Raw genomic sequence first — 22817 nt, 5'->3', positions numbered from 1 at the left:
AAAGCGAGGCTTCCTTTTGAGGATGGATAAAGGGGCCGTTGGAGCTGCCATTGGCAAAAAGCCAGCGGCACCCGGGATTCCCAGCCAGTCTCCCATGCTGGTACTTGCCGGGCCTTAAGCCGTGTAGCAGTCTGCGATCTGACGAGGGCAGGCACCTTCAGCTTAGAATGGCCGCTGACGAGCTCTGCTAAAGCGAGGCTTCCTTTTGAGGATGGATAAAGGGGCCGTTGGAGCTGCCATTGGCAAAAAGCCAGCGGCACCCGGGATTCCCAGCCAGTCTCCCATGCTGGTACTTGCCGGGCCTTAAGCCGTGTAGCAGTCTGCGATCTGACGAGGGCAGGCACCTTCAGCTTAGAATGGCCGCTGACGAGCTCTGCTAAAGCGAGGCTTCCTTTTGAGGATGGATAAAGGGGCCGTTGGAGCTGCCATTGGCAAAAAGCCAGCGGCACCCGGGATTCCCAGCCAGTCTCCCATGCTGGTACTTGCCGGGCCTTAAGCCGTGTAGCAGTCTGCGATCTGACGAGGGCAGGCACCTTCAGCTTAGAATGGCCGCTGACGAGCTCTGCTAAAGCGAGGCTTCCTTTTGAGGATGGATAAAGGGGCCGTTGGAGCTGCCATTGGCAAAAAGCCAGCGGCACCCGGGATTCCCAGCCAGTCTCCCATGCTGGTACTTGCCGGGCCTTAAGCCGTGTAGCAGTCTGCGATCTGACGAGGGCAGGCACCTTCAGCTTAGAATGGCCGCTGACGAGCTCTGCTAAAGCGAGGCTTCCTTTTGAGGATGGATAAAGGGGCCGTTGGAGCTGCCATTGGCAAAAAGCCAGCGGCACCCGGGATTCCCAGCCAGTCTCCCATGCTGGTACTTGCCGGGCCTTAAGCCGTGTAGCAGTCTGCGATCTGACGAGGGCAGGCACCTTCAGCTTAGAATGGCCGCTGACGAGCTCTGCTAAAGCGAGGCTTCCTTTTGAGGATGGATAAAGGGGCCGTTGGAGCTGCCATTGGCAAAAAGCCAGCGGCACCCGGGATTCCCAGCCAGTCTCCCATGCTGGTACTTGCCGGGCCTTAAGCCGTGTAGCAGTCTGCGATCTGACGAGGGCAGGCACCTTCAGCTTAGAATGGCCGCTGACGAGCTCTGCTAAAGCGAGGCTTCCTTTTGAGGATGGATAAAGGGGCCGTTGGAGCTGCCATTGGCAAAAAGCCAGCGGCACCCGGGATTCCCAGCCAGTCTCCCATGCTGGTACTTGCCGGGCCTTAAGCCGTGTAGCAGTCTGCGATCTGACGAGGGCAGGCACCTTCAGCTTAGAATGGCCGCTGACGAGCTCTGCTAAAGCGAGGCTTCCTTTTGAGGATGGATAAAGGGGCCGTTGGAGCTGCCATTGGCAAAAAGCCAGCGGCACCCGGGATTCCCAGCCAGTCTCCCATGCTGGTACTTGCCGGGCCTTAAGCCGTGTAGCAGTCTGCGATCTGACGAGGGCAGGCACCTTCAGCTTAGAATGGCCGCTGACGAGCTCTGCTAAAGCGAGGCTTCCTTTTGAGGATGGATAAAGGGGCCGTTGGAGCTGCCATTGGCAAAAAGCCAGCGGCACCCGGGATTCCCAGCCAGTCTCCCATGCTGGTACTTGCCGGGCCTTAAGCCGTGTAGCAGTCTGCGATCTGACGAGGGCAGGCACCTTCAGCTTAGAATGGCCGCTGACGAGCTCTGCTAAAGCGAGGCTTCCTTTTGAGGATGGATAAAGGGGCCGTTGGAGCTGCCATTGGCAAAAAGCCAGCGGCACCCGGGATTCCCAGCCAGTCTCCCATGCTGGTACTTGCCGGGCCTTAAGCCGTGTAGCAGTCTGCGATCTGACGAGGGCAGGCACCTTCAGCTTAGAATGGCCGCTGACGAGCTCTGCTAAAGCGAGGCTTCCTTTTGAGGATGGATAAAGGGGCCGTTGGAGCTGCCATTGGCAAAAAGCCAGCGGCACCCGGGATTCCCAGCCAGTCTCCCATGCTGGTACTTGCCGGGCCTTAAGCCGTGTAGCAGTCTGCGATCTGACGAGGGCAGGCACCTTCAGCTTAGAATGGCCGCTGACGAGCTCTGCTAAAGCGAGGCTTCCTTTTGAGGATGGATAAAGGGGCCGTTGGAGCTGCCATTGGCAAAAAGCCAGCGGCACCCGGGATTCCCAGCCAGTCTCCCATGCTGGTACTTGCCGGGCCTTAAGCCGTGTAGCAGTCTGCGATCTGACGAGGGCAGGCACCTTCAGCTTAGAATGGCCGCTGACGAGCTCTGCTAAAGCGAGGCTTCCTTTTGAGGATGGATAAAGGGGCCGTTGGAGCTGCCATTGGCAAAAAGCCAGCGGCACCCGGGATTCCCAGCCAGTCTCCCATGCTGGTACTTGCCGGGCCTTAAGCCGTGTAGCAGTCTGCGATCTGACGAGGGCAGGCACCTTCAGCTTAGAATGGCCGCTGACGAGCTCTGCTAAAGCGAGGCTTCCTTTTGAGGATGGATAAAGGGGCCGTTGGAGCTGCCATTGGCAAAAAGCCAGCGGCACCCGGGATTCCCAGCCAGTCTCCCATGCTGGTACTTGCCGGGCCTTAAGCCGTGTAGCAGTCTGCGATCTGACGAGGGCAGGCACCTTCAGCTTAGAATGGCCGCTGACGAGCTCTGCTAAAGCGAGGCTTCCTTTTGAGGATGGATAAAGGGGCCGTTGGAGCTGCCATTGGCAAAAAGCCAGCGGCACCCGGGATTCCCAGCCAGTCTCCCATGCTGGTACTTGCCGGGCCTTAAGCCGTGTAGCAGTCTGCGATCTGACGAGGGCAGGCACCTTCAGCTTAGAATGGCCGCTGACGAGCTCTGCTAAAGCGAGGCTTCCTTTTGAGGATGGATAAAGGGGCCGTTGGAGCTGCCATTGGCAAAAAGCCAGCGGCACCCGGGATTCCCAGCCAGTCTCCCATGCTGGTACTTGCCGGGCCTTAAGCCGTGTAGCAGTCTGCGATCTGACGAGGGCAGGCACCTTCAGCTTAGAATGGCCGCTGACGAGCTCTGCTAAAGCGAGGCTTCCTTTTGAGGATGGATAAAGGGGCCGTTGGAGCTGCCATTGGCAAAAAGCCAGCGGCACCCGGGATTCCCAGCCAGTCTCCCATGCTGGTACTTGCCGGGCCTTAAGCCGTGTAGCAGTCTGCGATCTGACGAGGGCAGGCACCTTCAGCTTAGAATGGCCGCTGACGAGCTCTGCTAAAGCGAGGCTTCCTTTTGAGGATGGATAAAGGGGCCGTTGGAGCTGCCATTGGCAAAAAGCCAGCGGCACCCGGGATTCCCAGCCAGTCTCCCATGCTGGTACTTGCCGGGCCTTAAGCCGTGTAGCAGTCTGCGATCTGACGAGGGCAGGCACCTTCAGCTTAGAATGGCCGCTGACGAGCTCTGCTAAAGCGAGGCTTCCTTTTGAGGATGGATAAAGGGGCCGTTGGAGCTGCCATTGGCAAAAAGCCAGCGGCACCCGGGATTCCCAGCCAGTCTCCCATGCTGGTACTTGCCGGGCCTTAAGCCGTGTAGCAGTCTGCGATCTGACGAGGGCAGGCACCTTCAGCTTAGAATGGCCGCTGACGAGCTCTGCTAAAGCGAGGCTTCCTTTTGAGGATGGATAAAGGGGCCGTTGGAGCTGCCATTGGCAAAAAGCCAGCGGCACCCGGGATTCCCAGCCAGTCTCCCATGCTGGTACTTGCCGGGCCTTAAGCCGTGTAGCAGTCTGCGATCTGACGAGGGCAGGCACCTTCAGCTTAGAATGGCCGCTGACGAGCTCTGCTAAAGCGAGGCTTCCTTTTGAGGATGGATAAAGGGGCCGTTGGAGCTGCCATTGGCAAAAAGCCAGCGGCACCCGGGATTCCCAGCCAGTCTCCCATGCTGGTACTTGCCGGGCCTTAAGCCGTGTAGCAGTCTGCGATCTGACGAGGGCAGGCACCTTCAGCTTAGAATGGCCGCTGACGAGCTCTGCTAAAGCGAGGCTTCCTTTTGAGGATGGATAAAGGGGCCGTTGGAGCTGCCATTGGCAAAAAGCCAGCGGCACCCGGGATTCCCAGCCAGTCTCCCATGCTGGTACTTGCCGGGCCTTAAGCCGTGTAGCAGTCTGCGATCTGACGAGGGCAGGCACCTTCAGCTTAGAATGGCCGCTGACGAGCTCTGCTAAAGCGAGGCTTCCTTTTGAGGATGGATAAAGGGGCCGTTGGAGCTGCCATTGGCAAAAAGCCAGCGGCACCCGGGATTCCCAGCCAGTCTCCCATGCTGGTACTTGCCGGGCCTTAAGCCGTGTAGCAGTCTGCGATCTGACGAGGGCAGGCACCTTCAGCTTAGAATGGCCGCTGACGAGCTCTGCTAAAGCGAGGCTTCCTTTTGAGGATGGATAAAGGGGCCGTTGGAGCTGCCATTGGCAAAAAGCCAGCGGCACCCGGGATTCCCAGCCAGTCTCCCATGCTGGTACTTGCCGGGCCTTAAGCCGTGTAGCAGTCTGCGATCTGACGAGGGCAGGCACCTTCAGCTTAGAATGGCCGCTGACGAGCTCTGCTAAAGCGAGGCTTCCTTTTGAGGATGGATAAAGGGGCCGTTGGAGCTGCCATTGGCAAAAAGCCAGCGGCACCCGGGATTCCCAGCCAGTCTCCCATGCTGGTACTTGCCGGGCCTTAAGCCGTGTAGCAGTCTGCGATCTGACGAGGGCAGGCACCTTCAGCTTAGAATGGCCGCTGACGAGCTCTGCTAAAGCGAGGCTTCCTTTTGAGGATGGATAAAGGGGCCGTTGGAGCTGCCATTGGCAAAAAGCCAGCGGCACCCGGGATTCCCAGCCAGTCTCCCATGCTGGTACTTGCCGGGCCTTAAGCCGTGTAGCAGTCTGCGATCTGACGAGGGCAGGCACCTTCAGCTTAGAATGGCCGCTGACGAGCTCTGCTAAAGCGAGGCTTCCTTTTGAGGATGGATAAAGGGGCCGTTGGAGCTGCCATTGGCAAAAAGCCAGCGGCACCCGGGATTCCCAGCCAGTCTCCCATGCTGGTACTTGCCGGGCCTTAAGCCGTGTAGCAGTCTGCGATCTGACGAGGGCAGGCACCTTCAGCTTAGAATGGCCGCTGACGAGCTCTGCTAAAGCGAGGCTTCCTTTTGAGGATGGATAAAGGGGCCGTTGGAGCTGCCATTGGCAAAAAGCCAGCGGCACCCGGGATTCCCAGCCAGTCTCCCATGCTGGTACTTGCCGGGCCTTAAGCCGTGTAGCAGTCTGCGATCTGACGAGGGCAGGCACCTTCAGCTTAGAATGGCCGCTGACGAGCTCTGCTAAAGCGAGGCTTCCTTTTGAGGATGGATAAAGGGGCCGTTGGAGCTGCCATTGGCAAAAAGCCAGCGGCACCCGGGATTCCCAGCCAGTCTCCCATGCTGGTACTTGCCGGGCCTTAAGCCGTGTAGCAGTCTGCGATCTGACGAGGGCAGGCACCTTCAGCTTAGAATGGCCGCTGACGAGCTCTGCTAAAGCGAGGCTTCCTTTTGAGGATGGATAAAGGGGCCGTTGGAGCTGCCATTGGCAAAAAGCCAGCGGCACCCGGGATTCCCAGCCAGTCTCCCATGCTGGTACTTGCCGGGCCTTAAGCCGTGTAGCAGTCTGCGATCTGACGAGGGCAGGCACCTTCAGCTTAGAATGGCCGCTGACGAGCTCTGCTAAAGCGAGGCTTCCTTTTGAGGATGGATAAAGGGGCCGTTGGAGCTGCCATTGGCAAAAAGCCAGCGGCACCCGGGATTCCCAGCCAGTCTCCCATGCTGGTACTTGCCGGGCCTTAAGCCGTGTAGCAGTCTGCGATCTGACGAGGGCAGGCACCTTCAGCTTAGAATGGCCGCTGACGAGCTCTGCTAAAGCGAGGCTTCCTTTTGAGGATGGATAAAGGGGCCGTTGGAGCTGCCATTGGCAAAAAGCCAGCGGCACCCGGGATTCCCAGCCAGTCTCCCATGCTGGTACTTGCCGGGCCTTAAGCCGTGTAGCAGTCTGCGATCTGACGAGGGCAGGCACCTTCAGCTTAGAATGGCCGCTGACGAGCTCTGCTAAAGCGAGGCTTCCTTTTGAGGATGGATAAAGGGGCCGTTGGAGCTGCCATTGGCAAAAAGCCAGCGGCACCCGGGATTCCCAGCCAGTCTCCCATGCTGGTACTTGCCGGGCCTTAAGCCGTGTAGCAGTCTGCGATCTGACGAGGGCAGGCACCTTCAGCTTAGAATGGCCGCTGACGAGCTCTGCTAAAGCGAGGCTTCCTTTTGAGGATGGATAAAGGGGCCGTTGGAGCTGCCATTGGCAAAAAGCCAGCGGCACCCGGGATTCCCAGCCAGTCTCCCATGCTGGTACTTGCCGGGCCTTAAGCCGTGTAGCAGTCTGCGATCTGACGAGGGCAGGCACCTTCAGCTTAGAATGGCCGCTGACGAGCTCTGCTAAAGCGAGGCTTCCTTTTGAGGATGGATAAAGGGGCCGTTGGAGCTGCCATTGGCAAAAAGCCAGCGGCACCCGGGATTCCCAGCCAGTCTCCCATGCTGGTACTTGCCGGGCCTTAAGCCGTGTAGCAGTCTGCGATCTGACGAGGGCAGGCACCTTCAGCTTAGAATGGCCGCTGACGAGCTCTGCTAAAGCGAGGCTTCCTTTTGAGGATGGATAAAGGGGCCGTTGGAGCTGCCATTGGCAAAAAGCCAGCGGCACCCGGGATTCCCAGCCAGTCTCCCATGCTGGTACTTGCCGGGCCTTAAGCCGTGTAGCAGTCTGCGATCTGACGAGGGCAGGCACCTTCAGCTTAGAATGGCCGCTGACGAGCTCTGCTAAAGCGAGGCTTCCTTTTGAGGATGGATAAAGGGGCCGTTGGAGCTGCCATTGGCAAAAAGCCAGCGGCACCCGGGATTCCCAGCCAGTCTCCCATGCTGGTACTTGCCGGGCCTTAAGCCGTGTAGCAGTCTGCGATCTGACGAGGGCAGGCACCTTCAGCTTAGAATGGCCGCTGACGAGCTCTGCTAAAGCGAGGCTTCCTTTTGAGGATGGATAAAGGGGCCGTTGGAGCTGCCATTGGCAAAAAGCCAGCGGCACCCGGGATTCCCAGCCAGTCTCCCATGCTGGTACTTGCCGGGCCTTAAGCCGTGTAGCAGTCTGCGATCTGACGAGGGCAGGCACCTTCAGCTTAGAATGGCCGCTGACGAGCTCTGCTAAAGCGAGGCTTCCTTTTGAGGATGGATAAAGGGGCCGTTGGAGCTGCCATTGGCAAAAAGCCAGCGGCACCCGGGATTCCCAGCCAGTCTCCCATGCTGGTACTTGCCGGGCCTTAAGCCGTGTAGCAGTCTGCGATCTGACGAGGGCAGGCACCTTCAGCTTAGAATGGCCGCTGACGAGCTCTGCTAAAGCGAGGCTTCCTTTTGAGGATGGATAAAGGGGCCGTTGGAGCTGCCATTGGCAAAAAGCCAGCGGCACCCGGGATTCCCAGCCAGTCTCCCATGCTGGTACTTGCCGGGCCTTAAGCCGTGTAGCAGTCTGCGATCTGACGAGGGCAGGCACCTTCAGCTTAGAATGGCCGCTGACGAGCTCTGCTAAAGCGAGGCTTCCTTTTGAGGATGGATAAAGGGGCCGTTGGAGCTGCCATTGGCAAAAAGCCAGCGGCACCCGGGATTCCCAGCCAGTCTCCCATGCTGGTACTTGCCGGGCCTTAAGCCGTGTAGCAGTCTGCGATCTGACGAGGGCAGGCACCTTCAGCTTAGAATGGCCGCTGACGAGCTCTGCTAAAGCGAGGCTTCCTTTTGAGGATGGATAAAGGGGCCGTTGGAGCTGCCATTGGCAAAAAGCCAGCGGCACCCGGGATTCCCAGCCAGTCTCCCATGCTGGTACTTGCCGGGCCTTAAGCCGTGTAGCAGTCTGCGATCTGACGAGGGCAGGCACCTTCAGCTTAGAATGGCCGCTGACGAGCTCTGCTAAAGCGAGGCTTCCTTTTGAGGATGGATAAAGGGGCCGTTGGAGCTGCCATTGGCAAAAAGCCAGCGGCACCCGGGATTCCCAGCCAGTCTCCCATGCTGGTACTTGCCGGGCCTTAAGCCGTGTAGCAGTCTGCGATCTGACGAGGGCAGGCACCTTCAGCTTAGAATGGCCGCTGACGAGCTCTGCTAAAGCGAGGCTTCCTTTTGAGGATGGATAAAGGGGCCGTTGGAGCTGCCATTGGCAAAAAGCCAGCGGCACCCGGGATTCCCAGCCAGTCTCCCATGCTGGTACTTGCCGGGCCTTAAGCCGTGTAGCAGTCTGCGATCTGACGAGGGCAGGCACCTTCAGCTTAGAATGGCCGCTGACGAGCTCTGCTAAAGCGAGGCTTCCTTTTGAGGATGGATAAAGGGGCCGTTGGAGCTGCCATTGGCAAAAAGCCAGCGGCACCCGGGATTCCCAGCCAGTCTCCCATGCTGGTACTTGCCGGGCCTTAAGCCGTGTAGCAGTCTGCGATCTGACGAGGGCAGGCACCTTCAGCTTAGAATGGCCGCTGACGAGCTCTGCTAAAGCGAGGCTTCCTTTTGAGGATGGATAAAGGGGCCGTTGGAGCTGCCATTGGCAAAAAGCCAGCGGCACCCGGGATTCCCAGCCAGTCTCCCATGCTGGTACTTGCCGGGCCTTAAGCCGTGTAGCAGTCTGCGATCTGACGAGGGCAGGCACCTTCAGCTTAGAATGGCCGCTGACGAGCTCTGCTAAAGCGAGGCTTCCTTTTGAGGATGGATAAAGGGGCCGTTGGAGCTGCCATTGGCAAAAAGCCAGCGGCACCCGGGATTCCCAGCCAGTCTCCCATGCTGGTACTTGCCGGGCCTTAAGCCGTGTAGCAGTCTGCGATCTGACGAGGGCAGGCACCTTCAGCTTAGAATGGCCGCTGACGAGCTCTGCTAAAGCGAGGCTTCCTTTTGAGGATGGATAAAGGGGCCGTTGGAGCTGCCATTGGCAAAAAGCCAGCGGCACCCGGGATTCCCAGCCAGTCTCCCATGCTGGTACTTGCCGGGCCTTAAGCCGTGTAGCAGTCTGCGATCTGACGAGGGCAGGCACCTTCAGCTTAGAATGGCCGCTGACGAGCTCTGCTAAAGCGAGGCTTCCTTTTGAGGATGGATAAAGGGGCCGTTGGAGCTGCCATTGGCAAAAAGCCAGCGGCACCCGGGATTCCCAGCCAGTCTCCCATGCTGGTACTTGCCGGGCCTTAAGCCGTGTAGCAGTCTGCGATCTGACGAGGGCAGGCACCTTCAGCTTAGAATGGCCGCTGACGAGCTCTGCTAAAGCGAGGCTTCCTTTTGAGGATGGATAAAGGGGCCGTTGGAGCTGCCATTGGCAAAAAGCCAGCGGCACCCGGGATTCCCAGCCAGTCTCCCATGCTGGTACTTGCCGGGCCTTAAGCCGTGTAGCAGTCTGCGATCTGACGAGGGCAGGCACCTTCAGCTTAGAATGGCCGCTGACGAGCTCTGCTAAAGCGAGGCTTCCTTTTGAGGATGGATAAAGGGGCCGTTGGAGCTGCCATTGGCAAAAAGCCAGCGGCACCCGGGATTCCCAGCCAGTCTCCCATGCTGGTACTTGCCGGGCCTTAAGCCGTGTAGCAGTCTGCGATCTGACGAGGGCAGGCACCTTCAGCTTAGAATGGCCGCTGACGAGCTCTGCTAAAGCGAGGCTTCCTTTTGAGGATGGATAAAGGGGCCGTTGGAGCTGCCATTGGCAAAAAGCCAGCGGCACCCGGGATTCCCAGCCAGTCTCCCATGCTGGTACTTGCCGGGCCTTAAGCCGTGTAGCAGTCTGCGATCTGACGAGGGCAGGCACCTTCAGCTTAGAATGGCCGCTGACGAGCTCTGCTAAAGCGAGGCTTCCTTTTGAGGATGGATAAAGGGGCCGTTGGAGCTGCCATTGGCAAAAAGCCAGCGGCACCCGGGATTCCCAGCCAGTCTCCCATGCTGGTACTTGCCGGGCCTTAAGCCGTGTAGCAGTCTGCGATCTGACGAGGGCAGGCACCTTCAGCTTAGAATGGCCGCTGACGAGCTCTGCTAAAGCGAGGCTTCCTTTTGAGGATGGATAAAGGGGCCGTTGGAGCTGCCATTGGCAAAAAGCCAGCGGCACCCGGGATTCCCAGCCAGTCTCCCATGCTGGTACTTGCCGGGCCTTAAGCCGTGTAGCAGTCTGCGATCTGACGAGGGCAGGCACCTTCAGCTTAGAATGGCCGCTGACGAGCTCTGCTAAAGCGAGGCTTCCTTTTGAGGATGGATAAAGGGGCCGTTGGAGCTGCCATTGGCAAAAAGCCAGCGGCACCCGGGATTCCCAGCCAGTCTCCCATGCTGGTACTTGCCGGGCCTTAAGCCGTGTAGCAGTCTGCGATCTGACGAGGGCAGGCACCTTCAGCTTAGAATGGCCGCTGACGAGCTCTGCTAAAGCGAGGCTTCCTTTTGAGGATGGATAAAGGGGCCGTTGGAGCTGCCATTGGCAAAAAGCCAGCGGCACCCGGGATTCCCAGCCAGTCTCCCATGCTGGTACTTGCCGGGCCTTAAGCCGTGTAGCAGTCTGCGATCTGACGAGGGCAGGCACCTTCAGCTTAGAATGGCCGCTGACGAGCTCTGCTAAAGCGAGGCTTCCTTTTGAGGATGGATAAAGGGGCCGTTGGAGCTGCCATTGGCAAAAAGCCAGCGGCACCCGGGATTCCCAGCCAGTCTCCCATGCTGGTACTTGCCGGGCCTTAAGCCGTGTAGCAGTCTGCGATCTGACGAGGGCAGGCACCTTCAGCTTAGAATGGCCGCTGACGAGCTCTGCTAAAGCGAGGCTTCCTTTTGAGGATGGATAAAGGGGCCGTTGGAGCTGCCATTGGCAAAAAGCCAGCGGCACCCGGGATTCCCAGCCAGTCTCCCATGCTGGTACTTGCCGGGCCTTAAGCCGTGTAGCAGTCTGCGATCTGACGAGGGCAGGCACCTTCAGCTTAGAATGGCCGCTGACGAGCTCTGCTAAAGCGAGGCTTCCTTTTGAGGATGGATAAAGGGGCCGTTGGAGCTGCCATTGGCAAAAAGCCAGCGGCACCCGGGATTCCCAGCCAGTCTCCCATGCTGGTACTTGCCGGGCCTTAAGCCGTGTAGCAGTCTGCGATCTGACGAGGGCAGGCACCTTCAGCTTAGAATGGCCGCTGACGAGCTCTGCTAAAGCGAGGCTTCCTTTTGAGGATGGATAAAGGGCCGTTGGAGCTGCCATTGGCAAAAAGCCAGCGGCACCCGGGATTCCCAGCCAGTCTCCCATGCTGGTACTTGCCGGGCCTTAAGCCGTGTAGCAGTCTGCGATCTGACGAGGGCAGGCACCTTCAGCTTAGAATGGCCGCTGACGAGCTCTGCTAAAGCGAGGCTTCCTTTTGAGGATGGATAAAGGGGCCGTTGGAGCTGCCATTGGCAAAAAGCCAGCGGCACCCGGGATTCCCAGCCAGTCTCCCATGCTGGTACTTGCCGGGCCTTAAGCCGTGTAGCAGTCTGCGATCTGACGAGGGCAGGCACCTTCAGCTTAGAATGGCCGCTGACGAGCTCTGCTAAAGCGAGGCTTCCTTTTGAGGATGGATAAAGGGGCCGTTGGAGCTGCCATTGGCAAAAAGCCAGCGGCACCCGGGATTCCCAGCCAGTCTCCCATGCTGGTACTTGCCGGGCCTTAAGCCGTGTAGCAGTCTGCGATCTGACGAGGGCAGGCACCTTCAGCTTAGAATGGCCGCTGACGAGCTCTGCTAAAGCGAGGCTTCCTTTTGAGGATGGATAAAGGGGCCGTTGGAGCTGCCATTGGCAAAAAGCCAGCGGCACCCGGGATTCCCAGCCAGTCTCCCATGCTGGTACTTGCCGGGCCTTAAGCCGTGTAGCAGTCTGCGATCTGACGAGGGCAGGCACCTTCAGCTTAGAATGGCCGCTGACGAGCTCTGCTAAAGCGAGGCTTCCTTTTGAGGATGGATAAAGGGGCCGTTGGAGCTGCCATTGGCAAAAAGCCAGCGGCACCCGGGATTCCCAGCCAGTCTCCCATGCTGGTACTTGCCGGGCCTTAAGCCGTGTAGCAGTCTGCGATCTGACGAGGGCAGGCACCTTCAGCTTAGAATGGCCGCTGACGAGCTCTGCTAAAGCGAGGCTTCCTTTTGAGGATGGATAAAGGGGCCGTTGGAGCTGCCATTGGCAAAAAGCCAGCGGCACCCGGGATTCCCAGCCAGTCTCCCATGCTGGTACTTGCCGGGCCTTAAGCCGTGTAGCAGTCTGCGATCTGACGAGGGCAGGCACCTTCAGCTTAGAATGGCCGCTGACGAGCTCTGCTAAAGCGAGGCTTCCTTTTGAGGATGGATAAAGGGGCCGTTGGAGCTGCCATTGGCAAAAAGCCAGCGGCACCCGGGATTCCCAGCCAGTCTCCCATGCTGGTACTTGCCGGGCCTTAAGCCGTGTAGCAGTCTGCGATCTGACGAGGGCAGGCACCTTCAGCTTAGAATGGCCGCTGACGAGCTCTGCTAAAGCGAGGCTTCCTTTTGAGGATGGATAAAGGGGCCGTTGGAGCTGCCATTGGCAAAAAGCCAGCGGCACCCGGGATTCCCAGCCAGTCTCCCATGCTGGTACTTGCCGGGCCTTAAGCCGTGTAGCAGTCTGCGATCTGACGAGGGCAGGCACCTTCAGCTTAGAATGGCCGCTGACGAGCTCTGCTAAAGCGAGGCTTCCTTTTGAGGATGGATAAAGGGGCCGTTGGAGCTGCCATTGGCAAAAAGCCAGCGGCACCCGGGATTCCCAGCCAGTCTCCCATGCTGGTACTTGCCGGGCCTTAAGCCGTGTAGCAGTCTGCGATCTGACGAGGGCAGGCACCTTCAGCTTAGAATGGCCGCTGACGAGCTCTGCTAAAGCGAGGCTTCCTTTTGAGGATGGATAAAGGGGCCGTTGGAGCTGCCATTGGCAAAAAGCCAGCGGCACCCGGGATTCCCAGCCAGTCTCCCATGCTGGTACTTGCCGGGCCTTAAGCCGTGTAGCAGTCTGCGATCTGACGAGGGCAGGCACCTTCAGCTTAGAATGGCCGCTGACGAGCTCTGCTAAAGCGAGGCTTCCTTTTGAGGATGGATAAAGGGGCCGTTGGAGCTGCCATTGGCAAAAAGCCAGCGGCACCCGGGATTCCCAGCCAGTCTCCCATGCTGGTACTTGCCGGGCCTTAAGCCGTGTAGCAGTCTGCGATCTGACGAGGGCAGGCACCTTCAGCTTAGAATGGCCGCTGACGAGCTCTGCTAAAGCGAGGCTTCCTTTTGAGGATGGATAAAGGGGCCGTTGGAGCTGCCATTGGCAAAAAGCCAGCGGCACCCGGGATTCCCAGCCAGTCTCCCATGCTGGTACTTGCCGGGCCTTAAGCCGTGTAGCAGTCTGCGATCTGACGAGGGCAGGCACCTTCAGCTTAGAATGGCCGCTGACGAGCTCTGCTAAAGCGAGGCTTCCTTTTGAGGATGGATAAAGGGGCCGTTGGAGCTGCCATTGGCAAAAAGCCAGCGGCACCCGGGATTCCCAGCCAGTCTCCCATGCTGGTACTTGCCGGGCCTTAAGCCGTGTAGCAGTCTGCGATCTGACGAGGGCAGGCACCTTCAGCTTAGAATGGCCGCTGACGAGCTCTGCTAAAGCGAGGCTTCCTTTTGAGGATGGATAAAGGGGCCGTTGGAGCTGCCATTGGCAAAAAGCCAGCGGCACCCGGGATTCCCAGCCAGTCTCCCATGCTGGTACTTGCCGGGCCTTAAGCCGTGTAGCAGTCTGCGATCTGACGAGGGCAGGCACCTTCAGCTTAGAATGGCCGCTGACGAGCTCTGCTAAAGCGAGGCTTCCTTTTGAGGATGGATAAAGGGGCCGTTGGAGCTGCCATTGGCAAAAAGCCAGCGGCACCCGGGATTCCCAGCCAGTCTCCCATGCTGGTACTTGCCGGGCCTTAAGCCGTGTAGCAGTCTGCGATCTGACGAGGGCAGGCACCTTCAGCTTAGAATGGCCGCTGACGAGCTCTGCTAAAGCGAGGCTTCCTTTTGAGGATGGATAAAGGGGCCGTTGGAGCTGCCATTGGCAAAAAGCCAGCGGCACCCGGGATTCCCAGCCAGTCTCCCATGCTGGTACTTGCCGGGCCTTAAGCCGTGTAGCAGTCTGCGATCTGACGAGGGCAGGCACCTTCAGCTTAGAATGGCCGCTGACGAGCTCTGCTAAAGCGAGGCTTCCTTTTGAGGATGGATAAAGGGGCCGTTGGAGCTGCCATTGGCAAAAAGCCAGCGGCACCCGGGATTCCCAGCCAGTCTCCCATGCTGGTACTTGCCGGGCCTTAAGCCGTGTAGCAGTCTGCGATCTGACGAGGGCAGGCACCTTCAGCTTAGAATGGCCGCTGACGAGCTCTGCTAAAGCGAGGCTTCCTTTTGAGGATGGATAAAGGGGCCGTTGGAGCTGCCATTGGCAAAAAGCCAGCGGCACCCGGGATTCCCAGCCAGTCTCCCATGCTGGTACTTGCCGGGCCTTAAGCCGTGTAGCAGTCTGCGATCTGACGAGGGCAGGCACCTTCAGCTTAGAATGGCCGCTGACGAGCTCTGCTAAAGCGAGGCTTCCTTTTGAGGATGGATAAAGGGGCCGTTGGAGCTGCCATTGGCAAAAAGCCAGCGGCACCCGGGATTCCCAGCCAGTCTCCCATGCTGGTACTTGCCGGGCCTTAAGCCGTGTAGCAGTCTGCGATCTGACGAGGGCAGGCACCTTCAGCTTAGAATGGCCGCTGGCGAGCTCTGCGAGCCTTTTGAGGATGGATAAAGGGGCCGTTGGAGCTGCCATGGCAAAAAGCCAGCGGCACCCGGGAAAGCCAGCAGTCTCCCATGCTGGTACTTGCCGGGCCTTAAGCCGTGTAGCAGTCTGCGATCTGACGAGGGCAGGCACCTTCAGCTTAGAATGGCCGCTGACGAGCTCTGCTAAAGCGAGGCTTCCTTTTGAGGATGGATAAAGGGCCGTTGGAGCTGCCATTGGCAAAAAGCCAGCGGCACCCGGGATTCCCAGCCAGTCTCCCATGCTGGTACTTGCCGGGCCTTAAGCCGTGTAGCAGTCTGCGATCTGACGAGGGCAGGCACCTTCAGCTTAGAATGGCCGCTGACGAGCTCTGCTAAAGCGAGGCTTCCTTTTGAGGATGGATAAAGGGGCCGTTGGAGCTGCCATTGGCAAAAAGCCAGCGGCACCCGGGATTCCCAGCCAGTCTCCCATGCTGGTACTTGCCGGGCCTTAAGCCGTGTAGCAGTCTGCGATCTGACGAGGGCAGGCACCTTCAGCTTAGAATGGCCGCTGACGAGCTCTGCTAAAGCGAGGCTTCCTTTTGAGGATGGATAAAGGGGCCGTTGGAGCTGCCATTGGCAAAAAGCCAGCGGCACCCGGGATTCCCAGCCAGTCTCCCATGCTGGTACTTGCCGGGCCTTAAGCCGTGTAGCAGTCTGCGATCTGACGAGGGCAGGCACCTTCAGCTTAGAATGGCCGCTGACGAGCTCTGCTAAAGCGAGGCTTCCTTTTGAGGATGGATAAAGGGGCCGTTGGAGCTGCCATTGGCAAAAAGCCAGCGGCACCCGGGATTCCCAGCCAGTCTCCCATGCTGGTACTTGCCGGGCCTTAAGCCGTGTAGCAGTCTGCGATCTGACGAGGGCAGGCACCTTCAGCTTAGAATGGCCGCTGACGAGCTCTGCTAAAGCGAGGCTTCCTTTTGAGGATGGATGCCGGGCCGTTGGAGCTGCCATTGGCAAAAAGCCAGCGGCACCCGGGATTCCCAGCCAGTCTCCCATGCTGGTACTTGCCGGGCCTTAAGCCGTGTAGCAGTCTGCGATCTGACGAGGGCAGGCACCTTCAGCTTAGAATGGCCGCTGGCCGCTCTGCGAGGCTTCCTTTTGAGGATGGATAAAGGGGCCGTTGGAGCTGCCATTGGCAAAAAGCCAGCGGCCCCGGGATTCCCAGCAGTCTCCCACTGGTACTTGCCGGGCCTTAAGCCGTGTAGCAGTCTGCGATCTGAAGGGCAGGCACCTTCAGCCTGGCCGCTGACGAGCTCTGCTAAAGCGAGCTTCCTTTTGAGGATGGATAAAGGGGCCGTTGGAGCTGCCATTGGCAAAAAGCCAGCGGCACCCGGGATTCCCAGCCAGTCTCCCATGCTGGTACTTGCCGGGCCTTAAGCCGTGTAGCAGTCTGCGATCTGACGAGGGCAGGCACCTTCAGCTTAGAATGGCCGCTGACGAGCTCTGCTAAAGCGAGGCTTTTTGAGGATGGATGGGGCCGTTGGAGCTGCCATTGGCAAAAAGCCAGCGGACGGGATTCCCAGCCAGTCTCCCATGCTGGTACTTGCCGGGCCTTAAGCCGTGTAGCAGTCTGCGATCTGACGAGGGCAGGCACCTTCAGCTTAGATGGCGCTGCGAGCTCTGCTAAAGCGAGCTTCCTTTTGAGGATGGATAAAGGGGCCGTTGGAGCTGCCATTGGCAAAAAGCCAGCGGCACCCGGGATTCCCAGCCAGTCTCCCATGCTGGTACTTGCCGGGCCTTAAGCCGTGTAGCAGTCTGCGATCTGACGAGGGCAGGCACCTTCAGCTTAGAATGGCCGCTGACGAGCTCTGCTAAAGCGAGGCTTCCTGGATTGATAAAGGGGCCGTGGAGCTGCCATTGGCAAAAAGCCAGCCCCCGGATTCCCAGCCAGTCTCCCATGCTGGTACTTGCCGGGCCTTAAGCCGTGTAGCAGTCTGCGATCTGACGAGGGCAGGCACCTTCAGCTTAGAATGGCCGCTGACGAGCCTGCTAAAGCAGCGGCCCTTTTGAGGATGGATAAAGGGCCGTGGAGCCCAGGCAAAAAGCCAGCAGCACCCGGGATTCCCAGCCAGTCTCCCATGCTGGTACTTGCCTCGTGTAGGATGATCTGAGGAGGGCAGCACCTTCAGCTTAGGGTGCTGACGAGCTCTGCCACCGGGCTTCCTTTGCCTTGGAAGGGGCCGTTGTAAAGCAATGGGGTTGCCAGCAATGGAAGCAACAGCCTCCCATGCTGGCCAATGGGCCTTAAGCCGTGTAGCAGTCTGATCTGACGAGGGCAGGCACCTTCAGCTTAGAATGCCGCTGACGAGCTCTGCTTAAGCCGTTTAGCAGGGGATGACGAGGGCAAGCACCTTCAGCTTAGAATGGCCGCGACGAGCTCTGCTAAAGCAGGCTTCATTTTGGTAGGATGCCGGGCCTTAAGCCGGTAGCCAGCTGCGATCCCGGGCAGGCACCTTCAGCTTAGAATGGCGCTGCCAGCTCTGCAGTTGCGAGCTTCCGGGAGGATGGATAAAGGCCGCTGCCAGCGCGCTAAGCGAGGCCTCCGGCTTCCGAGGATTGCCGTTGGAGCTGCCATGCTGCCACTTGCCGGGCTTAAGCCGTGTAGCCGCTGCGATTGACGGGTAAGCCGTGCCCTTCAGCTGCGAGAATGCCAGCAGGCTGCTGCGAGCTGAGCTTTTGAGGATGGATAAAGCCCAGCTGCCATTGGCAAAAAGCCCAGCCCCGGGCTCCCAGCCAGCCTCCATGCTGGTACTTGCCGGGCCTTAAGCCGTGTAGCAGTCTGCGATCTGACGAGGGCAGGCACCTTCAGCTTAGAATGGCCGCTGACGAGCTCTGCTAAAGCGAGGCTTCCTTTTGAGGATGGATAAAGGGGCCGTGGAGCTGCCATTGGCAAAAAGCCAGCCCCGGGATTCCCAGCCAGTCTCCCATGCTGGTACTTGCCGGGCCTTAAGCCGTGTAGCAGTCTGCGATCTGACGAGGGCAGGCACCTTCAGCTTAGAATGGCCGCTGACGAGCTCTGCTAAAGCGAGGCTTCCTTTTGAGGATGGATAAAGGGGCCGTTGGAGCTGCCATTGGCAAAAAGCCAACACACCGGGATTCCCAGCCAGTCTCCCATGCTGGTACTTGCCGGGCCTTAAGCCGTGTAGCAGTCTGCGATCTGACGAGGGCAGGCACCTTCAGCTTAGAATGGCCGCTGACGAGCTCTGCTAAAGCGAGGCTTCCTTTTGAGGATTGATAAAGGGGCCGTTGGAGCTGCCATTGGCAAAAAGCCAGCGGCACCCGGGAAGCAGCCAGTCTCCCATGCTGGTACTTGCCGGGCCTTAAGCCGTGTAGCAGTCTGCGATCTGACGAGGGCAGGCACCTTCAGCTTAGAATGGCCGCTGACGAGCTCTGCTAAAGCGAGGCTTTTTGAGGATGGATGGGGCCGGTAAGCCCTGCCCCAAAAAGCCAGCGCCACCCTTCCCAGCCAGTTGCATGCTGGTAGCTTGCCGGGCCTTAAGCCGTGTAAGCTGCGCCCTGATCGCGGTAGCCAGCCTTCGGCTCTGACGCTCTGCCATGCAGCTGCATTTTGCCAGCTGACCGGGCTTTGGCAAAAAGCCCGGCTGCCATTCGCGGTAAGCCCCGCACCCGGATTCCGAGTCTGCCATGCAGTGCATGCTGCCAGCTGTAGCGGGCTGATGCCGGTAAGCCCAGCTTCCCTTGGCGGAAGGCCGCCCCGGGCTCCGAGCGATGCCATGCAGTTGCAGTTGCCAGCTGGTAGCCGGGCTTATGCCGGTAGCAGCCCCGATCTGACGCGGTAAGCCCTGCTTAAGGCCGCTACGAGTCTGCTAAAGCTGACCGGGCTTGATGCCGGTAAGCCCGCTGCCCGCTAAGCCAGCCCCCGGCTCCGAGCTAGCCTGCAGTCATGCTGCCAACTTGCCGGGCCTTAAGCCGGTAAGCCCTGCTGCTATTACGGGGGCACCTTCAGCTTAGAATGGCCGCTGCGAGCCTGGAAAACAGCGGCTTCCTTTTGAGAAAGAAAAAAGGGCCGTGTTGCCCATTGGCAAAAAGCCAGCAGCACCCGGGATTCCCAGCCAGTCTCCCATGCTGGTACTTGCCGGGCCTTAAGTGTAGGTTGCGATCTGAGGACCACAGCGCTGCAGCTTAGAATGGCCGCTAACGAGCTCTGCCAGCGAGGCTTCCTTTTCTTTTGAATGGGGGCGTTGGAGCTGCCATTGGCAAAAAGCCAGGCACCCGGAAGCAGCAGCCGACCATGCGCTGCCGGAAATGAAGTGTAGCAGTCTCCTGAAGAGGTGGCACCTTCAGCTTGAATGGCCGCCACCTTGCAAACTTTATGGGCTGACCCGGTAAAGCCCCGCCCCCCTGCCCGGCCCCGCTTGCGGCATTGCATGTTGCCAGCCCTCCCGGGCTTAAGCCGGTAAGCCCCGTCCCACGCGGTAAGGCGCCCCAGGCTCCGACGCTAGCCAGCAGTGCAGTTGCCAGCTGTCCGGGCCTTAGGCCGGATAAGCCCCGCTGCCATGGCAAAAAGCCCCGCCCCGGATTCCCACGCCAGCCTCCCATGCTGGTACTTGCCGGGCCTTAAGCCGTGTAGCAGTCTGCGATCTGACGAGGGCAGGCACCTTCAGCCTCCGGCTGGACGCTCTGCGATGCGAGCTGCCTTTTGAGGATAATGGGCTTGGATGCCTGGTAAAGCCCAGCCCCCATTCCGGTAAGCCCCGCCCGGCTCCCAGCTAAGCCTGCAGCATTCTGCCGCTGTACCGGGCTTAAGCCGGTAAGTCTGCGATCTGACGAGGGCAAGCACCCGCTTCCGGCCGCTGACGAGTCTGCTAGCTGTTTTGAGGATGGATAAAGGGGAAGTTGGAGCTGCCATTGGCAAAAAGCCCAGCACCCGGCTCCGAGCAGCCAGCACTCCATGCTGGTACTTGCCGGGCCTTAAGCCGTGTAGCAGTCTGCGATCTGACGAGGGCAGGCACCTTCAGCTTAGAATGGCCGCTGACGAGCTCTGCTAAAGCGAGGCTTCCTTTTGAGGATGGAAAAAAGGGCCGTGGAGCTGCCATTGGCAAAAAGCCAGCACACCCGGGATTCCCAGCCAGTCTCCCATGCTGGTACTTGCCCTTAAGTGTAGCATCTGCGATCTGAGGAGGGCAGCACTTCAGCTTAGAATGGCCGCTGACGACTGAGCCAGGCTTCCTTTTGAGGATTGAAGGGGGCGTTGGAGCTGCCATTGGCAAAAAGCCAGCGGCACCCGGGAAACAGCCAGCCTCCCATGCTGGTACTTGCGGGCCTTAAGCCGTGTAGCAGTCTGCTGACGAGGCAGGCACCTTCAGCTTGAATGGCCGCCACGAGCTCTGCAAGCGAGGCTTTTTTGAGGGGATAAAGGGCCGTTGGAGCTGCCATTGGCAAAAAGCCAGCGGCACCCGGGATCCCAGCCAGTCTCCCATGCTGGTACTTGCCGGGCCTTAAGCCGTGTAGCAGTCTGCGATCTGACGAGGGCAGGCACCTTCAGCTTAGCTATGCCATGCAGTGCATGAGCCTGCTGAGGATGGGATAAAGGCGGTAAGGAGCTGCCATTGGCAAAAAGCCCAGCACCCGGCTCCCGTCTATGCCATGCAGTGCATGCTGCCAGCTGTAGCGGTCTTATCCGACGAGGGCAGGCACCTTCAGCTAAGAATGGCCGCTGACGAGCTCTGCTAAAGCAGCTTCCTTTTGAGATGAAGGGGCTTGGAGCTGCCATTGGCAAAAAGCCAGCCCCACGCGGGAAGCCCAGCCAGTCTCCCGCTGGTGCCATGCCGGGCATTAAGCCAGCTGTACCGGGCTTATGCCGGTAGGCCCCGCCCCCATCGCGGAAGCCCCGCTCCGGCGCTATGAGTTGCGAGCGACCGGGCTTGATGCCGGTAAGTGGAGCTGCCATTGGCAAAAAGCCAGCGGCACCCGGGATTCCCAGCCAGTCTCCCACGCTGGTACTTGCCGGGCCTTAAGCCGTGTAAGCCGCCCTGATTGACGGGGGCACCTTCAGCTTAAAAATGACAGCTGGCAGTGCAGGACTTCCTTTGAGGATGGATAAAGGGGCCGTTGGAGCTGCCATTGCAAAAAGCCAGCGGCCCAGACGAAACCTCACAAACATGCTGGTACTTGCGGGCCTTAAGCCGTGTAGCAGTCTGCGATCTGACGAGGGCAGGCACCTTCAGCTTGAAGGCTAGTGTGCTAACCACTGAGCCACCGTTCTGCTTTTCAGAAATGCCATTTGAATGGGGGCATGTGTAAAAACAATGGGGTTGCTATGCCATGAGAAGCAACAGCCGACCAAGCGCCAAAGGAAATGAAGTGTTGCGTCTGCTGAAGAGGTGGCAGATAGCATTGCATGTTGCCATAGTTGCAAACTTTATCGGGCATGACGCGGTAAGCCCCGCGCCCCCCCGCGCCGACGCTATGCAATGCATTGCATGTTGCCAGCAGTACCGGGCTTAAGCCGGTAAGCCCCGCCCCCATCGCGGTAAGCCCGCCCCCGGCTCCGACGCTATGCCATGCAGTGCATGTTGCCAGCTGTACCGGGCTTATGGCGGTAAGCCCCGCCCCCATCGCGGTAAGCCCGCCCCCGGCTCCGACGCTATGCCATGCAGTGCATGTTGCCAGCTATACCGGGCTTATGCCGGTAAGCCCCGCCCCATCGCGGTAAGCCCCGCCCCCGGCTCCGACGCTATGCCATGCACTTTATGTTGCCAACCGGGCTTATGCCGGTAAGCCCCGCCCCCATCGCGGTAAGCCCCGCCTCCGGCGCTATGTGTTGCCAGCTGTACCGGGCTTATGCCGGTAAGTCCCGCCCCCATCGCGGTAAGCCCAGCCCCCGGCTCCGACGCTATGCCATGCACTCTATGTTGCCAACTGTACCGGCTTAAGCCGGTAAGCCCCGCCCCCATTACGGGGGCTTTTTTAAAAATACAAATGGCAGTGCAATGCCATGAGAAGTAACAGCGGCCCCAGCGCCGAAAGAAAAAAAAAGTGTTGCCCAGACGAAACCTACACAAACACAGAGAACATTCAAACTCTTTGCAGATGTTGCCCTTAGTGGGATTTGAACCCAGGACCACAGCGCTGCAAGGCTAGTGTGCTAACCACTGAGCCACCGTTCTGCCTTTTCAGAAATGCCATTTGCAGGGGCATGTGTAAAAACAATGGGGTTGCTATGCCATGAGAAGCAACAGCCGACCAAGCGCCAAAGGAAATGAAGTGTTGCGTCTGCTGAAGAGGTGGCAGATAGCATTGCATGTTGCCATAGTTGCAAACTTTATCGGGCATGACGCGGTAAGCCCCCCCCCCCCCCCCGCGCCGACGCTATGCAATGCATTGCATGTTGCCAGCAGTACCGGGCTTAAGCCGGTAAGCCCCGCCCCCATCGCGGTAAGCCCGCCCCGGCTCCGACGCTATGCCATGCAGTGCATGTTGCCAGCTGTACCGGGCTTATGCCGGTAAGCCCCGCCCCCATCGCGGTAAGCCCCGCCTCCGGCTCCGACGCTATGCCATGCAGTGCATGTTGCCAGCTGTACCGGGCTTATGCCGGTAAGCCCCGCCCCCATCGCGGTAAGCCCCGCCTCCGGCGCTATGTGTTGCTAGCTGTACCGGGCTTATGCCGGTAAGTCCCGCCCCCATCGCGGTAAGCCCAGCCCCCGGCTCCGACGCTATGCCATGCACTCTATGTTGCCAACTGTACCGGCTTAAGCCGGTAAGCCCCGCCCCCATTACGGGGGCTTTTTTTAAAAATACAAATGGCAGTGCAATGCCATGAGAAGTAACAGCGGCCCCAGCGCCGAAAGAAAAAAAAAAGTGTTGCCCAGACGAAACCTACACAAACACAGAGAACATTCAAACTCTTTGCAGATGTTGCCCTTAGTGGGATTTGAACCCAGGACCACAGCGCTGCAAGGCTAGTGTGCTAACCACTGAGCCACCGTTCTGCCTTTTCATTTGAATGGGGGCATGTGTAAAAACAATGGGGTTGCTATGCCATGAGAAGCAACAGCCGACCAAGCGCCAAAGGAAATGAAGTG

General features: G+C 59.0%; 85 pseudogenes; all 85 read right to left on the bottom strand.

The window, feature by feature from the left end:
* Window positions 1–59: 59 nt before the first annotated feature.
* LOC138777703 (5S ribosomal RNA) lies at window positions 60–179 on the bottom strand (annotated as a pseudogene).
* Window positions 180–248: 69 nt separating this feature from the next.
* LOC138777702 (5S ribosomal RNA) lies at window positions 249–368 on the bottom strand (annotated as a pseudogene).
* A 69-nt stretch (window positions 369–437) lies between these two features.
* Window positions 438–557, bottom strand: LOC138777701 (5S ribosomal RNA; annotated as a pseudogene).
* Window positions 558–626: 69 nt separating this feature from the next.
* LOC138777700 (5S ribosomal RNA) lies at window positions 627–746 on the bottom strand (annotated as a pseudogene).
* A 69-nt stretch (window positions 747–815) lies between these two features.
* LOC138777699 (5S ribosomal RNA) lies at window positions 816–935 on the bottom strand (annotated as a pseudogene).
* Window positions 936–1004: 69 nt separating this feature from the next.
* Window positions 1005–1124, bottom strand: LOC138777698 (5S ribosomal RNA; annotated as a pseudogene).
* A 69-nt stretch (window positions 1125–1193) lies between these two features.
* Window positions 1194–1313, bottom strand: LOC138777697 (5S ribosomal RNA; annotated as a pseudogene).
* A 69-nt stretch (window positions 1314–1382) lies between these two features.
* On the bottom strand, window positions 1383–1502 carry LOC138777696 (5S ribosomal RNA; annotated as a pseudogene).
* A 69-nt stretch (window positions 1503–1571) lies between these two features.
* LOC138777695 (5S ribosomal RNA) lies at window positions 1572–1691 on the bottom strand (annotated as a pseudogene).
* Window positions 1692–1760: 69 nt separating this feature from the next.
* LOC138777694 (5S ribosomal RNA) lies at window positions 1761–1880 on the bottom strand (annotated as a pseudogene).
* Window positions 1881–1949: 69 nt separating this feature from the next.
* LOC138777692 (5S ribosomal RNA) lies at window positions 1950–2069 on the bottom strand (annotated as a pseudogene).
* A 69-nt stretch (window positions 2070–2138) lies between these two features.
* Window positions 2139–2258, bottom strand: LOC138777691 (5S ribosomal RNA; annotated as a pseudogene).
* Window positions 2259–2327: 69 nt separating this feature from the next.
* On the bottom strand, window positions 2328–2447 carry LOC138777689 (5S ribosomal RNA; annotated as a pseudogene).
* Window positions 2448–2516: 69 nt separating this feature from the next.
* Window positions 2517–2636, bottom strand: LOC138777688 (5S ribosomal RNA; annotated as a pseudogene).
* Window positions 2637–2705: 69 nt separating this feature from the next.
* LOC138777687 (5S ribosomal RNA) lies at window positions 2706–2825 on the bottom strand (annotated as a pseudogene).
* A 69-nt stretch (window positions 2826–2894) lies between these two features.
* On the bottom strand, window positions 2895–3014 carry LOC138777686 (5S ribosomal RNA; annotated as a pseudogene).
* A 69-nt stretch (window positions 3015–3083) lies between these two features.
* On the bottom strand, window positions 3084–3203 carry LOC138777685 (5S ribosomal RNA; annotated as a pseudogene).
* Window positions 3204–3272: 69 nt separating this feature from the next.
* LOC138777684 (5S ribosomal RNA) lies at window positions 3273–3392 on the bottom strand (annotated as a pseudogene).
* Window positions 3393–3461: 69 nt separating this feature from the next.
* On the bottom strand, window positions 3462–3581 carry LOC138777683 (5S ribosomal RNA; annotated as a pseudogene).
* Window positions 3582–3650: 69 nt separating this feature from the next.
* Window positions 3651–3770, bottom strand: LOC138777682 (5S ribosomal RNA; annotated as a pseudogene).
* Window positions 3771–3839: 69 nt separating this feature from the next.
* LOC138777680 (5S ribosomal RNA) lies at window positions 3840–3959 on the bottom strand (annotated as a pseudogene).
* A 69-nt stretch (window positions 3960–4028) lies between these two features.
* LOC138777679 (5S ribosomal RNA) lies at window positions 4029–4148 on the bottom strand (annotated as a pseudogene).
* A 69-nt stretch (window positions 4149–4217) lies between these two features.
* LOC138777678 (5S ribosomal RNA) lies at window positions 4218–4337 on the bottom strand (annotated as a pseudogene).
* A 69-nt stretch (window positions 4338–4406) lies between these two features.
* Window positions 4407–4526, bottom strand: LOC138777677 (5S ribosomal RNA; annotated as a pseudogene).
* Window positions 4527–4595: 69 nt separating this feature from the next.
* On the bottom strand, window positions 4596–4715 carry LOC138777676 (5S ribosomal RNA; annotated as a pseudogene).
* A 69-nt stretch (window positions 4716–4784) lies between these two features.
* LOC138777675 (5S ribosomal RNA) lies at window positions 4785–4904 on the bottom strand (annotated as a pseudogene).
* Window positions 4905–4973: 69 nt separating this feature from the next.
* Window positions 4974–5093, bottom strand: LOC138777673 (5S ribosomal RNA; annotated as a pseudogene).
* A 69-nt stretch (window positions 5094–5162) lies between these two features.
* LOC138777672 (5S ribosomal RNA) lies at window positions 5163–5282 on the bottom strand (annotated as a pseudogene).
* A 69-nt stretch (window positions 5283–5351) lies between these two features.
* LOC138777671 (5S ribosomal RNA) lies at window positions 5352–5471 on the bottom strand (annotated as a pseudogene).
* A 69-nt stretch (window positions 5472–5540) lies between these two features.
* On the bottom strand, window positions 5541–5660 carry LOC138777670 (5S ribosomal RNA; annotated as a pseudogene).
* Window positions 5661–5729: 69 nt separating this feature from the next.
* On the bottom strand, window positions 5730–5849 carry LOC138777667 (5S ribosomal RNA; annotated as a pseudogene).
* Window positions 5850–5918: 69 nt separating this feature from the next.
* Window positions 5919–6038, bottom strand: LOC138777666 (5S ribosomal RNA; annotated as a pseudogene).
* Window positions 6039–6107: 69 nt separating this feature from the next.
* LOC138777665 (5S ribosomal RNA) lies at window positions 6108–6227 on the bottom strand (annotated as a pseudogene).
* Window positions 6228–6296: 69 nt separating this feature from the next.
* Window positions 6297–6416, bottom strand: LOC138777664 (5S ribosomal RNA; annotated as a pseudogene).
* Window positions 6417–6485: 69 nt separating this feature from the next.
* LOC138777663 (5S ribosomal RNA) lies at window positions 6486–6605 on the bottom strand (annotated as a pseudogene).
* Window positions 6606–6674: 69 nt separating this feature from the next.
* Window positions 6675–6794, bottom strand: LOC138778040 (5S ribosomal RNA; annotated as a pseudogene).
* A 69-nt stretch (window positions 6795–6863) lies between these two features.
* Window positions 6864–6983, bottom strand: LOC138778039 (5S ribosomal RNA; annotated as a pseudogene).
* Window positions 6984–7052: 69 nt separating this feature from the next.
* LOC138778038 (5S ribosomal RNA) lies at window positions 7053–7172 on the bottom strand (annotated as a pseudogene).
* A 69-nt stretch (window positions 7173–7241) lies between these two features.
* LOC138778037 (5S ribosomal RNA) lies at window positions 7242–7361 on the bottom strand (annotated as a pseudogene).
* Window positions 7362–7430: 69 nt separating this feature from the next.
* LOC138778036 (5S ribosomal RNA) lies at window positions 7431–7550 on the bottom strand (annotated as a pseudogene).
* Window positions 7551–7619: 69 nt separating this feature from the next.
* Window positions 7620–7739, bottom strand: LOC138778034 (5S ribosomal RNA; annotated as a pseudogene).
* A 69-nt stretch (window positions 7740–7808) lies between these two features.
* Window positions 7809–7928, bottom strand: LOC138778033 (5S ribosomal RNA; annotated as a pseudogene).
* Window positions 7929–7997: 69 nt separating this feature from the next.
* On the bottom strand, window positions 7998–8117 carry LOC138778032 (5S ribosomal RNA; annotated as a pseudogene).
* Window positions 8118–8186: 69 nt separating this feature from the next.
* On the bottom strand, window positions 8187–8306 carry LOC138778031 (5S ribosomal RNA; annotated as a pseudogene).
* A 69-nt stretch (window positions 8307–8375) lies between these two features.
* On the bottom strand, window positions 8376–8495 carry LOC138778030 (5S ribosomal RNA; annotated as a pseudogene).
* Window positions 8496–8564: 69 nt separating this feature from the next.
* LOC138778029 (5S ribosomal RNA) lies at window positions 8565–8684 on the bottom strand (annotated as a pseudogene).
* Window positions 8685–8753: 69 nt separating this feature from the next.
* LOC138778028 (5S ribosomal RNA) lies at window positions 8754–8873 on the bottom strand (annotated as a pseudogene).
* Window positions 8874–8942: 69 nt separating this feature from the next.
* Window positions 8943–9062, bottom strand: LOC138778027 (5S ribosomal RNA; annotated as a pseudogene).
* Window positions 9063–9131: 69 nt separating this feature from the next.
* LOC138778026 (5S ribosomal RNA) lies at window positions 9132–9251 on the bottom strand (annotated as a pseudogene).
* Window positions 9252–9320: 69 nt separating this feature from the next.
* On the bottom strand, window positions 9321–9440 carry LOC138778021 (5S ribosomal RNA; annotated as a pseudogene).
* A 69-nt stretch (window positions 9441–9509) lies between these two features.
* Window positions 9510–9629, bottom strand: LOC138778009 (5S ribosomal RNA; annotated as a pseudogene).
* Window positions 9630–9698: 69 nt separating this feature from the next.
* LOC138777997 (5S ribosomal RNA) lies at window positions 9699–9818 on the bottom strand (annotated as a pseudogene).
* A 69-nt stretch (window positions 9819–9887) lies between these two features.
* LOC138777984 (5S ribosomal RNA) lies at window positions 9888–10007 on the bottom strand (annotated as a pseudogene).
* Window positions 10008–10076: 69 nt separating this feature from the next.
* On the bottom strand, window positions 10077–10196 carry LOC138777972 (5S ribosomal RNA; annotated as a pseudogene).
* Window positions 10197–10265: 69 nt separating this feature from the next.
* LOC138777961 (5S ribosomal RNA) lies at window positions 10266–10385 on the bottom strand (annotated as a pseudogene).
* A 69-nt stretch (window positions 10386–10454) lies between these two features.
* LOC138777950 (5S ribosomal RNA) lies at window positions 10455–10574 on the bottom strand (annotated as a pseudogene).
* Window positions 10575–10643: 69 nt separating this feature from the next.
* Window positions 10644–10763, bottom strand: LOC138777939 (5S ribosomal RNA; annotated as a pseudogene).
* Window positions 10764–10832: 69 nt separating this feature from the next.
* On the bottom strand, window positions 10833–10952 carry LOC138777927 (5S ribosomal RNA; annotated as a pseudogene).
* Window positions 10953–11021: 69 nt separating this feature from the next.
* Window positions 11022–11141, bottom strand: LOC138777915 (5S ribosomal RNA; annotated as a pseudogene).
* Window positions 11142–11209: 68 nt separating this feature from the next.
* Window positions 11210–11329, bottom strand: LOC138777904 (5S ribosomal RNA; annotated as a pseudogene).
* A 69-nt stretch (window positions 11330–11398) lies between these two features.
* Window positions 11399–11518, bottom strand: LOC138777892 (5S ribosomal RNA; annotated as a pseudogene).
* Window positions 11519–11587: 69 nt separating this feature from the next.
* LOC138777880 (5S ribosomal RNA) lies at window positions 11588–11707 on the bottom strand (annotated as a pseudogene).
* Window positions 11708–11776: 69 nt separating this feature from the next.
* Window positions 11777–11896, bottom strand: LOC138777869 (5S ribosomal RNA; annotated as a pseudogene).
* Window positions 11897–11965: 69 nt separating this feature from the next.
* LOC138777857 (5S ribosomal RNA) lies at window positions 11966–12085 on the bottom strand (annotated as a pseudogene).
* A 69-nt stretch (window positions 12086–12154) lies between these two features.
* LOC138777845 (5S ribosomal RNA) lies at window positions 12155–12274 on the bottom strand (annotated as a pseudogene).
* Window positions 12275–12343: 69 nt separating this feature from the next.
* On the bottom strand, window positions 12344–12463 carry LOC138777834 (5S ribosomal RNA; annotated as a pseudogene).
* A 69-nt stretch (window positions 12464–12532) lies between these two features.
* Window positions 12533–12652, bottom strand: LOC138777822 (5S ribosomal RNA; annotated as a pseudogene).
* A 69-nt stretch (window positions 12653–12721) lies between these two features.
* LOC138777811 (5S ribosomal RNA) lies at window positions 12722–12841 on the bottom strand (annotated as a pseudogene).
* Window positions 12842–12910: 69 nt separating this feature from the next.
* On the bottom strand, window positions 12911–13030 carry LOC138777799 (5S ribosomal RNA; annotated as a pseudogene).
* Window positions 13031–13099: 69 nt separating this feature from the next.
* LOC138777788 (5S ribosomal RNA) lies at window positions 13100–13219 on the bottom strand (annotated as a pseudogene).
* Window positions 13220–13288: 69 nt separating this feature from the next.
* Window positions 13289–13408, bottom strand: LOC138777775 (5S ribosomal RNA; annotated as a pseudogene).
* Window positions 13409–13477: 69 nt separating this feature from the next.
* On the bottom strand, window positions 13478–13597 carry LOC138777763 (5S ribosomal RNA; annotated as a pseudogene).
* A 69-nt stretch (window positions 13598–13666) lies between these two features.
* On the bottom strand, window positions 13667–13786 carry LOC138777751 (5S ribosomal RNA; annotated as a pseudogene).
* Window positions 13787–13855: 69 nt separating this feature from the next.
* On the bottom strand, window positions 13856–13975 carry LOC138777739 (5S ribosomal RNA; annotated as a pseudogene).
* Window positions 13976–14044: 69 nt separating this feature from the next.
* LOC138777727 (5S ribosomal RNA) lies at window positions 14045–14164 on the bottom strand (annotated as a pseudogene).
* A 69-nt stretch (window positions 14165–14233) lies between these two features.
* Window positions 14234–14353, bottom strand: LOC138777715 (5S ribosomal RNA; annotated as a pseudogene).
* Window positions 14354–14422: 69 nt separating this feature from the next.
* Window positions 14423–14542, bottom strand: LOC138777704 (5S ribosomal RNA; annotated as a pseudogene).
* A 69-nt stretch (window positions 14543–14611) lies between these two features.
* On the bottom strand, window positions 14612–14731 carry LOC138777781 (5S ribosomal RNA; annotated as a pseudogene).
* Window positions 14732–14976: 245 nt separating this feature from the next.
* Window positions 14977–15096, bottom strand: LOC138777693 (5S ribosomal RNA; annotated as a pseudogene).
* A 69-nt stretch (window positions 15097–15165) lies between these two features.
* Window positions 15166–15285, bottom strand: LOC138777681 (5S ribosomal RNA; annotated as a pseudogene).
* Window positions 15286–15354: 69 nt separating this feature from the next.
* Window positions 15355–15474, bottom strand: LOC138777669 (5S ribosomal RNA; annotated as a pseudogene).
* A 69-nt stretch (window positions 15475–15543) lies between these two features.
* LOC138778035 (5S ribosomal RNA) lies at window positions 15544–15663 on the bottom strand (annotated as a pseudogene).
* A 68-nt stretch (window positions 15664–15731) lies between these two features.
* On the bottom strand, window positions 15732–15851 carry LOC138777662 (5S ribosomal RNA; annotated as a pseudogene).
* Window positions 15852–16090: 239 nt separating this feature from the next.
* Window positions 16091–16210, bottom strand: LOC138778015 (5S ribosomal RNA; annotated as a pseudogene).
* A 245-nt stretch (window positions 16211–16455) lies between these two features.
* Window positions 16456–16575, bottom strand: LOC138777898 (5S ribosomal RNA; annotated as a pseudogene).
* Window positions 16576–22817: the final 6242 nt, after the last annotated feature.

The sequence above is a fragment of the Dendropsophus ebraccatus genome, unplaced genomic scaffold (assembly GCF_027789765.1).
Source record: "Dendropsophus ebraccatus isolate aDenEbr1 unplaced genomic scaffold, aDenEbr1.pat pat_scaffold_609_ctg1, whole genome shotgun sequence".
NCBI lineage: Eukaryota > Metazoa > Chordata > Amphibia > Anura > Hylidae > Dendropsophus > Dendropsophus ebraccatus.
This window is presented reverse-complemented; position numbering and strand designations above follow the sequence as displayed.